Raw genomic sequence first — 19,258 nt, 5'->3', positions numbered from 1 at the left:
ATGTCTCAAACAGTCTACGCTTTGATCGGTCCCTGGAAGACCAGTGGCAGTTTCCGATGCACAACTGGAAGCATTCTGTGATCTGTGGACTATCAGAGTGTTGATGTAACACCGAAATTGCATCGGGATTGAATTCAACAGTCACCATGCGCACTTTCCTCCATGGGAGTAATGTCTCAAACAGTTTACGAATTTGATCGCTCCCTGGAAGACCTGTAGTAGTATCCGATGCACATCTGGAGACATTCTGTAATCTGTGGACTATCAGAGTGCTGATGAACACAGACATTGCATCGGGATTGAATCCAACAGTAACCATGCGCAATTTCCACCATTGGAGTAATGTCTCAAACAGTCTACGCTTTGATCGCTCCCTGGAAGACCAGTAGTAGTTTCCGATTCACATCTGGAGGCATTCTGTAATCTGTGGACTATCAGAATGTCGTTCAAACACAGAAATTGCTCCGGAATTGAATACAACAGTCACCATGTGGACTTTCCTCCATGGGAGTAATTTCTCAAACAGTCTATGCTTTGATCGTTCCCTGGTAGACCAGTAGTAGATTCCGATGCACATCTGGAGGCACTGCGTAATCTTTGGACCTTCAAAGTGTTGATGAAACGCAGAAATTGCATCGGGATTGAATACAACAGGAACCATGCGTACATTTCTACATTGGAGTAATGTCTCAAAGTGTCATCGCTTTCATCGTTTCCTCAAGACCAGTAGTAGTTTCCGATGCACATCTGGAGGCATTCTGTAATCTGTTGACTATCCGAGTGCTAATGAAACACAGAAATTGCATTGGGATTGAATACAACAGACACCATGACCACTCTCCTCCATGGGGGTAAAGTCTCAGACATTCTACGCTTTGGTCGTTCCCTGAAAGACCAGCAGTAGTTTCCGATGCACATCTGGAGGCATACTGTAGTCTGTTTACTATCGGAGTGTTGTTGAAACACAGAAATTGCATCGGGATTGAATGCAACAGTCACCATGCGGTCTTTCCTCCATGGGAGTAACGTCTCAAAGAGTCTACGCTTTGATTGTTCCCAGGAAACCAGTAGTAGTTTCGATTCACATATGGAGGCATTCTGTAATCTGTGGACATTCAAAGTGTTGATGAAACACAGATATTGCATCGGGATTGAATACAACAGTCACCATGCGCACTTTCCTCCTTGGGAGTAATGTCTCAAAGAGTCTACGCTTTCATCGTTCCCTGGAAGACCAGTAGTAGGTTCCGATGCACATCTGGAGGCATTCTGTAATCTGTGGACTATCAGAGTGTTGTTGAAACACAGAAATTGCATAGGGATTTAATACAACAGTCACCATGCGCATTTTCCTCCATGGGAGAAATGTCTCAAACAGTCTACGCTTTGATCGTTCAATGGAAGACCAGTAGTTCCTTCCGATGCACATCTGGTCTCATACTGAAAGCTGTGGACTTTCAGAGTGTTGTTGAAACACAGAAATTGCATCGGGATTGAATACAACAGTAACCATGCGCACTTTCCTCCATGGGAGTAATATCTCACACAGTCTACGCTTTGATCGTTCCCTTCAAGACAAGTAGAAGTTTCCGATGCACATTTTGAGGCATTCTGTAATCTGTGGACCTTCAAAGTGTTGATGAAACACAGAAATTGCATCGGGATTGAATACAACAGTCACCAAGCCCACTTCCCTCCATGGGAGTAATGTCTCAAACAGTCTACGCTTTGATCGCTCCCTGGAAGACCAGTAGTAGTTTCCAAAGCACATCTGGTGGCATTCTGTAATCTGTGGACTATCAGAGTGTTGATGAAACACAGAAATTGCATCGGGATTGAATACAAAAGTCAATATGCGCACTTTCCTCCACGGGAGTAATGTCTCAAACAGTCTATGCTTTGATCGTTCCCTCGAGGACCAGTAGTAGTTTCCGATGCACATCTGGAAGCATTTTGTAATCTGTGGACTATCAGAGTGTTGATGAAACACAGAAATTGCATCGGGATTCAATACAACAGTCACCATTCGCACTTTCCTCCACAGGAGTAATGTCTCAAACAGTCTACGCTTTGACTGTTCCCTGGGAGACCAGTAGTAGTTTCCGATGCACATCTGGAGGCATTCTGTAATCTGTGGACCTTCAAAGTGTTGATGAAACACAGAAATTGCATCGGGATTGAATACAACGGTCACCATGCGCACTTTCCTCCTTGGGAGTAATGTCTCAAAGAGTCTACGCTTTGATCGTTCCCTGGAAGGCCAGTAGTAGGTTCAGATGCACATATGGATTCATTCTGTAACCTGTGGACTATCATAGTGTTGTTGATACACAGAAATTTCATCGGGATTGATTACAACAGTCACCATGTGCACTATCCTCCATGGGAGTAATGTCTCAAACAGTCTACGCTTTGATCGTTCCCAGGAAGACCAGTAGTTGTTTCTGATGCACATCTGGTGGCATTCTGTAAGCTGTGGACTATCAGAGTGTTGTTGAAACACAGAAATTGCATTGGGATTGAATACAACAGTAACCACGCGCAATTTCCTCCATGGGAGTAATATCTCAAACAGTCTACGCTTTGATCGTTCCCTGGAAGACCAGTAGTAGTTTCCGATGCACATCGTGAGGCATTCTGTAATCTGTGGACCTTCAAAGTGTAAATGAAACACAGAAATTGCATCGGGATTGAATACAACAGTCACCATGCGCACATTCCTCCATGGGAGTAGTGTCTCAAATTGTTATCGATTTGATCGTTCCCTGAAGACCAGTAGTAGTTTCCGATGCACATCTGTAGGCATTCTGTAATCTGTGGACTATCAGAGTGTTGATGAAACACAGAAATTGCATCGGGATTGAATAAAACAGTCACCATGCGCACTTTCCTACATAGGAGTAATGTCTCAAACAGTCTACGCTTTGATCGGTCCCTATAAGACCAGTGGCAGTTTCCGATGCACAAATGGAAGCATTCTGTGATCTGTGGACTATCAGAGTGTTGATGTAACACCGAAATTGCATCGGGATTGAATTCAACAGTCACCATGCGCACTTTCCTCCATGGGAGTAATGTATCAAACAGTTTACGAATTTGATCGCTCCCTGGAAGACCTGTAGTAGTATCCGATGCACATCTGGAGGCATTCTGTAAGCTGTGGACTATCAGAGTGTTGTTGAAACACAGAAATTTCATTGGGATTGAATACAACAGTAACCACGCGCACTTTCCTCCATGGGAGTAATATCTCAAACAGTCTACGCTTTGATCGTTCCCTGGAAGACCAGTAGTAGTTTCCGATGCACATCTTGAGGCATTCTGTAATCTGTGGACCTTCAAAGTGTTAATGAAACACAGAAATTGCATCGGGATTGAATACAACAGTCACCATGCGCACTTTTCTCCATGGGAGTAATGTCTCAAACTCTTAGCGATTTGATCGTTCCCTGAAGACCAGTAGTAGTTTCCGATGCACATCTGTAGGCATTCTGTAATCTGTGGACTATCAGAGTGTTGATGAAACACAGAAATTGTATCGGGATTGAATAAAACAGTCACCATGCGCACTTTCCTACATAGGAATAATGTCTCAAACAGTCTACGCTTGATCGGTCCCTGGAAGACCAGTGGCAGTTTCCGATGCACAACTGGAAGCATTCTGCGATCTGTGGACTATCAGAGTGTTGATGTAACACCGAAATTGCATCGGGATTGAATTCAACAGTCACCATGCGCACTTTCCTCCATGGGAGTAATGTCTCAAACAGTTTACGATTTTGATCGCCCCCTGGAAGACCTGTAGTAGCATCCGATGCACATCTGGAGGCATTCTGTAATCTGTGGACTATCAGAGTGCTGATGAACACAGAAATTGCATCGGGATTGAATACAACAGTAACCATGCGCAATTTCCACCATTGGAGTAATGTCTCAAACAGTCTACGCTTTGATCGCTCCCTGGAAGACCAGTAGTAGTTTCCGATTCACATCTGGAGGCATTCTGTAATCTCTGGACTATCAGAATGTCGTTCAAACACAGAAATTGCTCCGGGATTGAATACAACAGTCACCATGCGGACTTTCCTCCATGGGAGTAATTTCTCAAACAGTCTATGATTTGATCGTTCCCTGGTAGACCAGTAGTAGATTCCGATGCACATCTGGAGGCACTGCGTAATCTTTGGACCTTCAAAGTGTTGATGAAACGCAGAAATTGCATCGGGATTGAATACAACAGGCACCATGCGTACATTTCTACATTGGAGTAATGTCTCAAAGTGTCATCGCTTTGATCGTTTCCTCAAGACCAGTAGTAGTTTCCGATGCACATCTGGAGGCATTCTGTAATCTGTTGACTATCCGAGTGCTAATGAAACACAGAAATTGCATTGGGATTGAATACAACAGACACCATGACCACTTTCCTCCTTGGGAGTAATGTCTCAAAGAGTCTACGCTTTGATTGTTCCCAGGAAACCAGTAGTAGTTTCGATTCACATATGGAGGCATTCTGTAATCTGTGGACTTTCAAAGTGTTGATGAAACACAGATATTGCATCGGGATTGAATACAACAGTCACCATGCGCACTTTCCTCCTTGGGAGTAATGTCTCAAAGAGTCTACGCTTTCATCGTTCCCTGGAAGACCAGTAGTAGGTTCCGATGCACATCTGGAGGCATTCTGTAATCTGTGGACTATCAGAGTGTTGTTGAAACACAGAAATTGCATAGGGATTTAATACAACAGTCACCATGCGCATTTTCCTCCATAGGAGAAATGTCTCAAACAGTCTACGCTTTGATCGTTCAATGGAAGACCAGTAGTTCCTTCCGATGCACATCTGGTGGCATACTGAAAGCTGTGGACTTTCAGAGTGTTATTGAAACACAGAAATTGCATCGGGATTGAATACAACAGTAACCATGCGCACTTTCCTCCATGGGAGTAATATCTCACACAGTCTACGCTTTGATCGTTCCCTTCAAGACAAGTAGAAGTTTCCGATGCACATTTTGAGGCATTCTGTAATCTGTGGACCTTCAAAGTGTTGATGAAACACAGAAATTGCATCGGGATTGAATACAACAGTCACCAAGCCCACTTCCCTCCATGGGAGTAATGTCTCAAAGAGTCTACGCTTTGATCGCTCCCTGGAAGACCAGTAGTAGTTTCCAAAGCACATCTGGTGGCATTCTGTAATCTGTGGACTATCAGAGTGTTGATGAAACACAGAAATTGCATCGGGATTGAATACAAAAGTCAATATGCGCACTTTCCTCCACGGGAGTAATGTCTCAAACAGTCTATGCTTTGATCGTTCCCTCGAGGACCAGTAGTAGTTTCCGATGCACATCTGGAAGCATTTTGTAATCTGTGGACTATCAGAGTGTTGATGAAACACAGAAATTGCATCGGGATTCAATACAACAGTCACCATGCGCACTTTCCTCCTTGGGAGTAATGTCTCAAAGAGTCTACGCTTTGATCGTTCCCTGGAAGGCCAGTAGTAGGTTCAGATGCACATATGGATTCATTCTGTAACCTGTGGACTATCATAGTGTTGTTGATACACAGAAATTTCATCGGGATTGATTACAACAGTCACCATGTGCACTTTCCTCCATGGGAGTAATGTCTCAAACAGTCTACGCTTTGATCGTTCCCTGGAAGACCAGTAGTTGCTTCTGATGCACATCTGGTGGCATTCTGTAAGCTGTGGACTATCAGAGTGTTGTTGAAACACAGAAATTGCATTGGGATTGAATACAACAGTAACCACGCGCACTTTCCTCCATGGGAGTAATATCTCAACCAGTCTACGCTTTGATCGTTCCCTGGAAGACCAGTAGTAGTTTCCGATGCACATCGTGAGGCATTCTGTAATCTGTGGACCTTCAAAGTGTAAATGAAACACAGAAATTGCATCGGGATTGAATACAACAGTCACCATGCGCACATTCCTCCATGGGAGTAGTGTCTCAAATTGTTATCGATTTGATCGTTCCCTGAAGACCAGTAGTAGTTTCCGATGCACATCTGTAGGCATTCTGTAATCTGTGGACTATCAGAGTGTTGATGAAACACAGAAATTGCATCGGGATTGAATAAAACAGTCACCATGCGCCCTTTCCTACATAGGAGTAATGTCTCAAACAGTCTACGCTTTGATCGGTCCCTGGAAGCCCAGTAGCAGTTTCCGATGCACAACTGGAAGCATTCTGTAATCTGTGGACTATCAGAGTGTTGATGTAACACCGAAATTGCATCGGGATTGAATTCAACAGTCACCATGCGCACTTACCTCCATGGGAGTAATGTCTCAAACAGTTTACGAATTTGATCGCTCCCTGGAAGACCAGTAGTAGTATCCGATGCACATCTGGAGGCATCTGTAATCTGTGGACTATCAGAGTGTTGATGAACACAGAAATTGCATCGGGATTGAATACAACAGTCACCATGCGCAATTTCCACCATGGGAGTAATGTCTCAAACAGTCTACGCTTTGATTGCTCCCTGGAAGACCAGTAGTAGTTTCCGATGCACATCTGGAGGCATTCTGTAATCTGTGGACTATCAGAATGTCGTTCAAACACAGAAATTGCTCCGGGATTGAATACAACAGTCACCATGCGGACTTTCGTCCATCGGAGTAATTTCTCAAACAGTCTACGCTTTGATCGTTCCCTGGTAGACCAGTAGTAGTTTCCGATGCACATCTGGAGGCATTCTGTAATCTGTGGACTATCAGAATGTCGTTCAAACACAGAAATTGCTCCGGGATTGAATACAACTGTCACCATGCGCACTTTCCTCCATGGGAGTAATTTCTCAAACAGTCTACGCTTTGATCGCTCCACGGAAGACCAGTAGTAGTTTCCGATGCACATCTGGAGGCATTCTGTAATCTGTTTACTATCAGAGTGTTGTTGAAACACAGAAATTGCATCGGGATTGAATGCAACAGTCACCATGCGGACTTTCCTCCATGGGAGTAACGTCTCAAAGAGTCTACGCTTTGATCGTTCCCTGGAAGACCAGTAGTAGTTTCCGATGCACATCTGGTGGCATTCTGTAATCTGTGGACTATCAGAGTGTTGTTGAAACACAGAAAATGCATCGGAATTGAATACAACAGTCACCATAAGCACTTTCGTCCATTGGAGTAATGTCTCAAACAGTCTACGCTTTGATTGTTCCCTGGAAGACCAGTAGTAGTTTCGACTCACATATGGAGGCATTCTGTAATCTGTGGATCTTCAAAGTGTTGATGAGACACAGAAATTGCATCGGGATTTAATACAACAGGCACCATGCGTACATTTCTACATTGGAGTAATGTCTCAAAGTGTCATCGCTTTGATCGTTTCCTCAAGACCAGTAGTAGTTTCCGATGCACATCTGGAGGCATTCTGTAATCTGTGGACTATCCGAGTGCTAATGAAACACAGAAATTGCATGGGGATTGAATACAACAGTCACCATGTGCACTTTCCTCCATGGGAGTAATGTCTCAAACAGTCTACGGTTTGATCGTTCCCTGGAAGACCCGTAGAAGATTCCGATGCACATCTGGAGGCATTCTGCAATCTGTGGACCTTCAAAGTGTTGATGAGACACAGAAATTGCATCGGGATTTAATACAACAGTCACCATGCGCACTTTACTCCATGGGAGTAATGTCTCAAACTGTCATCGATTTGATCGTTCCCTGAAGACCAGTAGTAGTTTCCGATGCACATCTGGAGGCATTCTGTAATTTGTGGTCTATCCAGGTGTTAAAGAAACACAGAAATTGCATCGGCATTGAATACAACAGTCACCATCCGCACTTTCCTCCATGGGAGTAATGTCTGAAACAGTCCACGATTTGATCGTTCACTGGACGAACAGTAGTAGTTTCCGATGCACATCTGGTGGCATTCTGTATTCTGTGGACTATCAGAGTGTTGATGAAACACAGAAATTGCATCGGGATTGAATACAACAGTCACCATGTGCACTTTCCTTCTTGGGAGTAATGTCTCAAAGAGTCTACGCTTTGATCATTCCCTGGAAGACCAGTAGTAGTTTCCGATGCACATCTTGAGGCATTCTGTAATCTGTGGACCTTCAAAGTGTTAATGAAACACAGAAATAGCATCGGGATTGAATACAACAGTCACCATGCGCACTTTTCTCCATGGGAGTAATGTCTCAAACTGTTATCGATTTGATCGTTCCCTGAAGACCAGTAGTAGTTTCCGATGCACATCTGTAGGCATTCTGTAATCTGTGGCCTATCAGAGTGTTGATGAAACACAGAAATTGTATCGGGATTGAATAAAACAGTCACCATGCGCACTTTCCTACATAGGAGTAATGTCTCAAACAGTCTACGCTTTGATCGGTCCCTGGAAGACCAGTGGCAGTTTCCGATGCACAACTGGATGCATTCTGTAATCTGTGGACTATCACAGTGTTGATGTAACACCGAAATCGCATCGGGATTGAATTCAACAGTCACCATGCGCACTTTCCTCCATGGGAGTAATGTCTTAAACAGTCTACGCTTTGATCGCTCTCTGGAAGACCAGTAGTAGTTTCCGATGCAAATCTGGAGGCATTCTGTAATCTGTGGACTATCAGATTGTCGTTCAAACACAGAAATTGCTCCGGGATTGAATACAACAGTCACCATCCGCACTTTCCTCCATAGGAGTAATGTCTCAAACAGTCTACGCTTTGATTGTTCCCAGGAAACCAGTAGTAGTTTCGATTCACATATGGAGGCATTCTGTAATCTGTGGACCTTCAAAGTGTTGATGAAACACAGATATTGGATCGGAATTGAATACAACAGTCACCATGCGCACTTTCCTCCATGGAACTAATGTCTCAAACAGTCTACGGTTTGATCGTTCCCTGGAAGACCAGTAGAAGATTCCGATGCACATCTGGAGGAATTCTGTAATCTGTGAACCTTCGAAGTGTTGATGAAACACAGAAATTGCATCGGGATTTAATCCAACAGTCACTATGCGCATTTTCCTCCATGGGAGAAATGTCTCAAACAGTCTACGGTTTGATCGTTCCCTGGAAGACCAGTAGTTGCTTCCGATGCACATCTGGTGGCATACTGAAAGCTGTGGATTTTCAGAGTGTTGTTGAAACACAGAAATTGAATCGGGATTGAATACAACAGTAACCATGCGCACTTTCCTCCATGGGAGTAATATCTCACACAGTCTACGCTTTGATTGTTCCCAGGAAACCAGTAGTAGTTTCGATTCACATATGGAGGCATTCTGTAATCTGTGGACCTTCAAAGTGTAAATGAAACACAGAAATTGCATCGGGATTGAATACAAAAGTCAATATGCGCACTTTCCTCCACGGGAGTAATGTGTCAAACAGTCTATGCTTTGATCGTTCCCTCGAAGACCAGTAGTAGTTTCCGATGCACATCTGGAAGCATTTTATAATCTGTGGACTATCAGAGTGTTGATGAAACACAGAAATTGCATCGGGATTCAATACAACAGTCACCATTCGCACTTTCCTCCACAGGAGTAATGTCTCAAACAGTCTAGGCTTTGACAGTTCCCTGGGAGACCAGTAGTAGTTGTCGATGCACATCTGGAGGCATTCTTTAATCTGTGGACCTTCAAAGTGTTGATGAAACACAGAAATTGCATCGGGATTGAATACAACGGTCACCATGCGCACTTTCCTCCTTGGGAGTAATGTCTCAAAGAGTCTACAGTTTGATCGTTCCCTGGAAGGCCAGTAGTAGGTTCAGATGCACATATGGATTCATTCTGTAATCTGTGGACTATCAGAGTGTTGTTGATACACAGAAATTGCATCGGGATTGAATACAACAGTCACCATGCGGACTTTCCTCCATGGGAGTAATGTCTCAAACAGTCTACGGTTTGATCGTTCCCTGGATTACCAGTAGAAGATTCCGATGCACATCTGGAGGCATTCTGTAATCTGTATACCTTCAAAGTGTTGTTGAAACACAGAAATTGCATCGGGATTTAATACAACAGTCACCATGCGCACTTTCCTCCATGAAGTAATGTCTCAAACAGTCTACGCTTTGATCGTTCCCAGGAAGACCAGTAGTTGTTTCTGATGCACATCTGGTGGCATTCTGTAAGCTGTGGACTAGCAGAGTGTTGTTGAAACACAGAAATTGCATTGGGATTGAATACAACAGTAACCACGCGCACTTTCCTCCATGGGAGTAATATCTCAAACAGTCTACGCTTTGATCGTTCCCTGGAAGACCAGTAGTAGTTTCCGATGCACATCTTGAGGCATTCTGTAATCTTTGGACCTTCAAAGTGTTAATGAAACACAGAAATTGCATCGGGATTGAATACAACAGTCACCATGCGCACTTTCCTCCATGGGAGTAGTGTCTCAAACTGTTATCGATTTGATCGTTCCCTGAAGACCAGTAGTAGTTTCCGATGCACATCTGTAGGCATTCTGTAATCTGTGGACTATCAGAGTGTTGATGAAACACAGAAATTGCATCGGGATTGAATAAAACAGTCACCATGCGCTCTTTCCTACATAGGAGTAATGTCTCAAACAGTCTACGCTTTGATCGGTCCCTGGAAGACCAGTAGCAGTTTCCGATGCACAACTGGAAGCATTCTGTAATCTGTGGACTATCAGAGAGTTGATGTAACACCGAAATTGCATCGGGATTGAATTCAACAGTCACCATGCGCACTTATCTCCATGGGAGTAATGTCTCAAACAGTTTACGAATTTGATCGCTCCCTGGAAGACCAGTAGTAGTATCCGATGCGCATCTGGAGGCATCTGTAATCTGTGGACTATCAGAATGTTGATGAACACAGAAATTGCATCGGGATTGAATACAACAGTCACCATGCGCAATTTCCACCATGGGAGTAATGTCTCAAACAGTCTACGCTTTGATCGCTCCCTGGAAGACCAGTAGTAGTTTCCGATGCACATCTGGAGGCATTCGGTAATCTGTGGACTATCCGAATGTCGTTCAAACACAGAAATTGCTCCGGGATTGAGTACAACAGTCACCATGCGGACTTTCCCCCATGGGAGTAATTTCTCAAACAGTCTACGCTTTGATCGTTCCCTGGTACACCAGTAGTAGTTTCCGATGCACATCTGGAGGCATTCTGTAATCTGTGGACTATCCGAGTGCTAATGAAACACTGAAATAGCTTCGGGATTGAACACAACAGTCACCACGAGAACTTTCCTCCATGGGAGTAATGTCTCAAACAGTCTACGCTTTGATCGCTCCCTGGAAGACCAGTAGTAGTTTCCGATGCACATCTGGAGGCATTCTGTAATCTGTGGACTATCAGAATGTCGTTCAAACACAGAAATTGCTCCGGGATTGAATACAACAGTCACCATGCGGACTTTCCTCCATGGGAGTAATTTCTCAAACAGTCTACGCTTTGATCGCTCCCTGGAAGACCAGTAGCAGTTTCCGATGCACAACTGGAAGCATTCTGTAATCTGTGGACTATCAGAGTGTTGATGTAACACCGAAATTGCATCGGGATTGAATTCAACAGTCACCATTCGCACTTACCTCCATGGGAGTAATGTTTCAAACAGTTTACGAATTTGATCGCTCCCTGGAAGACCAGTAGTAGTATCCGATGCGCATCTGGAGGCATCTGTAATCTGTGGACTATCAGAGTGTTGATGAACACAGAAATTGCATCGGGATTGAATACAACAGTCACCATGCGCACTTTCCTCCATGGGAGTAGTGTCTCAAACTGTTATCGATTTGATCGTTCCCTGAAGACCAGTAGTAGTTTCCGATGCACATCTGTAGGCATTCTGTAATCTGTGGACTATCAGAGTGTTGATGAAACACAGAAATTGCATCGGGATTGAATAAAACAGTCACCATGCGCTCTTTCCTACATAGGAGTAATGTCTCAAACAGTCTACGCTTTGATCGGTCCCTGGAAGACCAGTAGCAGTTTCCGATGCACAACTGGAAGCATTCTGTAATCTGTGGACTATCAGAGTGTTGATGTAACACCGAAATTGCATCGGGATTGAATTCAACAGTCACCATGCGCACTTACCTCCATGGGAGTAATGTCTCAAACAGTTTACGAATTTGATCGCTCCCTGGAAGACCAGTAGTAGTATCCGATGCGCATCTGAGGCATCTGTAATCTGTGGACTATCAGAGTGTTGATGAACACAGAAATTGCATCGGGATTGAATACAACAGTCACCATGCGCAATTTCCACCATGGGAGTAATGTCTCAAACAGTCTACGCTTTGATCGCTCCCTGGAAGACCAGTAGTAGTTTCCGATGCACATCTGGAGGCATTCGGTAATCTGTGGACTATCCGAATGTCGTTCAAACACAGAAATTGCTCCGGGATTGAGTACAACAGTCACCATGCGGACTTTCCCCCATGGGAGTAATTTCTCAAACAGTCTACGCTTTGATCGCTCCCTGGAAGACCAGTAGCAGTTTCCGATGCACAACTGGAAGCATTCTGTAATCTGTGGACTATCAGAGTGTTGATGTAACACCGAAATTGCATCGGGATTGAATTCAACAGTCACCATGCGCACTTACCTCCATGGGAGTAATGTTTCAAACAGTTTACGAATTTGATCGCTCCCTGGAAGACCAGTAGTAGTATCCGATGCGCATCTGGAGGCATCTGTAATCTGTGGACTATCAGAGTGTTGATGAACACAGAAATTGCATCGGGATTGAATACAACAGTCACCATGCGCAATTTCCACCATGGGAGTAATGTCTCAAACAGTCTACGCTTTGATCGCTCCCTGGAAGACCAGTAGTAGTTTCCGATGCACATCTGGAGGCATTCGGTAATCTGTGGACTATCCGAATGTCGTTCAAACACAGAAATTGCTCCGGGATTGAGTACAACAGTCACCATGCGGACTTTCCCCCATGGGAGTAATTTCTCAAACAGTCTACGCTTTGATCGTTCCCTGGTACACCAGTAGTAGTTTCCGATGCACATCTGGAGGCATTCTGTAATCTGTGGACTATCCGAGTGCTAATGAAACACTGAAATAGCTTCGGGATTGAACACAACAGTCACCATGAGAACTTTCCTCCATGGGAGTAATGTCTCAAACAGTCTACGCTTTGATCGCTCCCTGGAAGACCAGTAGTAGTTTCCGATGCACATCTGGAGGCATTCTGTAATCTGTGGACTATCAGAATGTCGTTCAAACACAGAAATTGCTCCGGGATTGAATATAACAGTCACCATGCGGACTTTCCTCCATGGGAGTAATTTCTCAAACAGTCTACGCTTTGATCGCTCCCTGGAAGACCAGTAGCAGTTTCCGATGCACAACTGGAAGCATTCTGTAATCTGTGGACTATCAGAGTGTTGATGTAACACCGAAATTGCATCGGGATTGAATTCAACAGTCACCATGCGCACTTACCTCCATGGGAGTAATGTTTCAAACAGTTTACGAATTTGATCGCTCCCTGGAAGACCAGTAGTAGTATCCGATGCGCATCTGGAGGCATCTGTAATCTGTGGACTATCAGAGTGTTGATGAACACAGAAATTGCATCGGGATTGAATACAACAGTCACCATGCGCAATTTCCTCCATGGGAGTAACGTCTCAAAGAGTCTACGCTTTGATCGTTCCCTTGAAGACCAGTAGTAGTTTCCGATGCACATCTGGTTCATTCTGTAATCTGTGGACTATCAGAGTGTTGTTGAAACACAGAAAATGCTTCGGAATTGAATACAACAGTCACCATCCGCACTTTCGTCCATGGGAGTAATGTCTCAAACAGTCTACGCTTTGATTGTTCCCTGGAAGACCAGTAGTAGTTTCGACTCACATATGGAGGCATTCTGTAATCTGTGGACCTTCAAAGTGTTGATGAGACACAGAAATTGCATCGGGATTTAATACAACAGGCACCATGCATACATTTCTACATTGGAGTAATGTCTCAAAGTGTCATCGATTTGATCGTTTCCTCAAGACCAGTAGTAGTTTCCGATGCACATCTGGAGGCATTCTGTAATTTGTGGTCTATCCGGGTGTTAATGAAACACAGAAATTGCATCGGCATTGAAAACAACAGTCACCATCCGCACTTTCCTCCATGGGAGTAATGTCTGAAACAGTCCACGATTTGATCGTTCACTGGACGTACAGTAGTAGTTTCCGATGCACATCTGGTGGCATTCTGTAAGCTGTGGACTATCAGAGTGTTGTTGAAACACAGAAATTGCTTCGGGATTGAATACAACAGTAACTACGCGCACTTTCCTTCATGGGAGTAATATCTCAAACAGTCTACGCTTTGATCGTTCCCTGGAAGACCAGTAGTAGTTTCCGATGCTCATCTTGAGGCATTCTGTAATCTGTGGACCTTCAAAGTGTTAATGAGACACAGAAATTGCATCGGGATTGAATACAACAGTCACCATGCGCACTTTTCTCCATGGGAGTAATGTCTCAAACTGTTATCGATTTGATCGTTCCCTGAAGACCAGTAGTAGTTTCCGATGCACATCTGTAGGCATTCTGTAATCTGTGGCCTATCAGAGTGTTGATGAAACACAGAAATTGCATCGGGATTGAATAAAACAGTCACCATGCGCACTTTCCTACATAGGAGTAATGTCTCAAACAGTCTATGCTTTGATCGTTCCCTGGATTACCAGTAGAAGATTCCGATGCACATCTGGAGGCATTCTGTAATCTGTATACCTTCAAAGTGTTGTTGAAACACAGAAATTGCATCGGGATTTAATACAACAGTCACCATGCGCACTTTCCTCCATGAAGTAATGTCTCAAACAGTCTACGCTTTGATCGTTCCCAGGAAGACCAGTAGTTGTTTCTGATGCACATCTGGTGGCATTCTGTAAGCTGTGGACTAGCAGAGTGTTGTTGAAACACAGAAATTGCATTGGGATTGAATACAACAGTAACCACGCGCACTTTCCTCCATGGGAGTAATATCTCAAACAGTCTACGCTTTGATCGTTCCCTGGAAGACCAGTAGTAGTTTCCGATGCACATCTTGAGGCATTCTGTAATCTTTGGACCTTCAAAGTGTTAATGAAACACAGAAATTGCATCGGGATTGAATACAACAGTCACCATGCGCACTTTCCTCCATGGGAGTAGTGTCTCAAACTGTTATCGATTTGATCGTTCCCTGAAGACCAGTAGTAGTTTCCGATGCACATCTGTAGGCATTCTGTAATCTGTGGACTATCAGAGTGTTGATGAAACACAGAAATTGCATCGGGATTGAATAAAACAGTCACCATGCGCTCTTTCCTACATAGGAGTAATGTCTCAAACAGTCTACGCTTTGATCGGTCCCTGGAAGACCAGTAGCAGTTTCCGATGCACAACTGGAAGCATTCTGTAATCTGTGGACTATCAGAGAGTTGATGTAACACCGAAATTGCATCGGGATTGAATTCAACAGTCACCATGCGCACTTATCTCCATGGGAGTAATGTCTCAAACAGTTTACGAATTTGATCGCTCCCTGGAAGACCAGTAGTAGTATCCGATGCGCATCTGGAGGCATCTGTAATCTGTGGACTATCAGAGTGTTGATGAACACAGAAATTGCATCGGGATTGAATACAACAGTCACCATGCGCAATTTCCACCATGGGAGTAATGTCTCAAACAGTCTACGCTTTGATCGCTCCCTGGAAGACCAGTAGTAGTTTCCGATGCACATCTGGAGGCATTCGGTAATCTGTGGACTATCCGAATGTCGTTCAAACACAGAAATTGCTCCGGGATTGAGTACAACAGTCACCATGCGGACTTTCCCCCATGGGAGTAATTTCTCAAACAGTCTACGCTTTGATCGTTCCCTGGTACACCAGTAGTAGTTTCCGATGCACATCTGGAGGCATTCTGTAATCTGTGGACTATCCGAGTGCTAATGAAACACTGAAATAGCTTCGGGATTGAACACAACAGTCACCACGAGAACTTTCCTCCATGGGAGTAATGTCTCAAACAGTCTACGCTTTGATCGCTCCCTGGAAGACCAGTAGTAGTTTCCGATGCACATCTGGAGGCATTCTGTAATCTGTGGACTATCAGAATGTCGTTCAAACACAGAAATTGCTCCGGGATTAAATACAACAGTCACCATGCGGACTTTCCTCCATGGGAGTAATTTCTCAAACAGTCTACGCTTTGATCGCTCCCTGGAATACCAGTAGCAGTTTCCGATGCACAACTGGAAGCATTCTGTAATCTGTGGACTATCAGAGTGTTGATGTAACACCGAAATTGCATCGGGATTGAATTCAACAGTCACCATGCGCACTTACCTCCATGGGAGTAATGTTTCAAACAGTTTACGAATTTGATCGCTCCCTGGAAGACCAGTAGTAGTATCCGATGCGCATCTGGAGGCATCTGTAATCTGAGGACTATCAGAGTGTTGATGAACACAGAAATTGCATCGGGATTGAATACAACAGTCACCATGCGCACTTTCCTCCATGGGAGTAGTGTCTCAAACTGTTATCGATTTGATCGTTCCCTGAAGACCAGTAGTAGTTTCCGATGCACATCTGTAGGCATTCTGTAATCTGTGGACTATCAGAGTGTTGATGAAACACAGAAATTGCATCGGGATTGAATAAAACAGTCACCATGCGCTCTTTCCTACATAGGAGTAATGTCTCAAACAGTCTACGCTTTGATCGGTCCCTGGAAGACCAGTAGCAGTTTCCGATGCACAACTGGAAGCATTCTGTAATCTGTGGACTATCAGAGTGTTGATGTAACACCGAAATTGCATCGGGATTGAATTCAACAGTCACCATGCGCACTTACCTCCATGGGAGTAATGTCTCAAACAGTTTACGAATTTGATCGCTCCCTGGAAGACCAGTAGTAGTATCCGATGCGCATCTGGAGGCATCTGTAATCTGTGGACTATCAGAGTGTTGATGAACACAGAAATTGCATCGGGATTGAATACAACAGTCACCATGCGCAATTTCCACCATGGGAGTAATGTCTCAAACAGTCTACGCTTTGATCGCTCCCTGGAAGACCAGTAGTAGTTTCCGATGCACATCTGGAGGCATTCGGTAATCTGTGGACTATCCGAATGTCGTTCAAACACAGAAATTGCTCCGGGATTGAGTACAACAGTCACCATGCGGACTTTCCCCCATGGGAGTAATTTCTCAAACAGTCTACGCTTTGATCGTTCCCTGGTACACCAGTAGTAGTTTCCGATGCACATCTGGAGGCATTCTGTAATCTGTGGACTATCCGAGTGCTAATGAAACACTGAAATAGCTTCGGGATTGAACACAACAGTCACCATGAGAACTTTCCTCCATGGGAGTAATGTCTCAAACAGTCTACGCTTTGATCGCTCCCTGGAAGACCAGTAGTAGTTTCCGATGCACATCTGGAGGCATTCTGTAATCTGTGGACTATCAGAATGTCGTTCAAACACAGAAATTGCTCCGGGATTGAATATAACAGTCACCATGCGGACTTTCCTCCATGGGAGTAATTTCTCAAACAGTCTACGCTTTGATCGCTCCCTGGAAGACCAGTAGCAGTTTCCGATGCACAACTGGAAGCATTCTGTAATCTGTGGACTATCAGAGTGTTGATGTAACACCGAAATTGCATCGGGATTGAATTCAACAGTCACCATGCGCACTTACCTCCATGGGAGTAATGTTTCAAACAGTTTACGAATTTGATCGCTCCCTGGAAGGCCAGTAGTAGTATCCGATGCGCATCTGGAGGCATCTGTAATCTGTGGACTATCAGAGTGTTGATGAACACAGAAATTGCATCGGGATTGAATACAACAGTCACCATGCGCAATTTCCTCCATGGGAGTAACGTCTCAAAGAGTCTACGCTTTGATCGTTCCCTTGAAGACCAGTAGTAGTTTCCGATGCACATCTGGTTCATTCTGTAATCTGTGGACTATCAGAGTGTTGTTGAAACACAGAAAATGCTTCGGAATTGAATACAACAGTCACCATCCGCACTTTCGTCCATGGGAGTAATGTCTCAAACAGTCTACGCTTTGATTGTTCCCTGGAAGACCAGTAGTAGTTTCGACTCACATATGGAGGCATTCTGTAATCTGTGGACCTTCAAAGTGTTGATGAGACACAGAAATTGCATCGGGATTTAATACAACAGGCACCATGCATACATTTCTACATTGGAGTAATGTCTCAAAGTGTCATCGATTTGATCGTTTCCTCAAGACCAGTAGTAGTTTCCGATGAACATCTGGAGGCATTCTGTAATTTGTGGTCTATCCGGGTGTTAATGAAACACAGAAATTGCATCGGCATTGAAAACAACAGTCACCATCCGCACTTTCCTCCATGGGAGTAATGTCTGAAACAGTCCACGATTTGATCGTTCACTGGACGTACAGTAGTAGTTTCCGATGCACATCTGGTGGCATTCTGTATTCTGTGGACTATCAGAGTGTTGATGAAACACAGAAATTGCATCGGGATTGAATACAACAGTCACCATGCGCACTTTCCTCCTTGGGAGTAATGTCTCAAAGAGTCTACGCTTTGATCGTTCCCAGGAAGACCAGTAGTTGTTTCCGATGCACATCTGGTGGCATTCTGTAAGCTGTGGACTATCAGAGTGTTGTTGAAACACAGAAATTGCTTCGGGATTGAATACAACAGTAACTACGCGCACTTTCCTTCATGGGAGTAATATCTCAAACAGTCTACGCTTTGATCGTTCCCTGGAAGACCAGTAGTAGTTTCCGATGCACATCTTGAGGCATTCTGTAATCTGTGGACCTTCAAAGTGTTAATGAGACACAGAAATTGCATCGGGATTGAATACAACAGTCACCATGCGCACTTTTCTCCATGGGAGTAATGTCTCAAACTGTTATCGATTTGATCGTTCCCTGAAGACCAGTAGTAGTTTCCGATGCACATCTGTAGGCATTCTGTAATCTGTGGCCTATCAGAGTGTTGATGAAACACAGAAATTGCATCGGGATTGAATAAAACAGTCACCATGCGCACTTTCCTACATAGGAGTAATGTCTCAAACAGTCTACGCTTTGATCGCTCCATGGAAGACCAGTAGTAGATTCCGATGCACATCTGGAGGCATTGCGTAATCTGTGGACCTTCAAAGTGTTGATGAAAGGCAGAAATTGCATCGGGATTGAATACAACAGGCACCAT

This window comes from Schistocerca gregaria, chromosome 3 (genome assembly GCF_023897955.1).
Source record: "Schistocerca gregaria isolate iqSchGreg1 chromosome 3, iqSchGreg1.2, whole genome shotgun sequence".
Taxonomy (NCBI): Eukaryota; Metazoa; Arthropoda; class Insecta; order Orthoptera; family Acrididae; genus Schistocerca; species Schistocerca gregaria.
The sequence above is the reverse complement of the archived record's forward strand: the minus strand, read 5'-3'. Positions refer to the sequence as shown.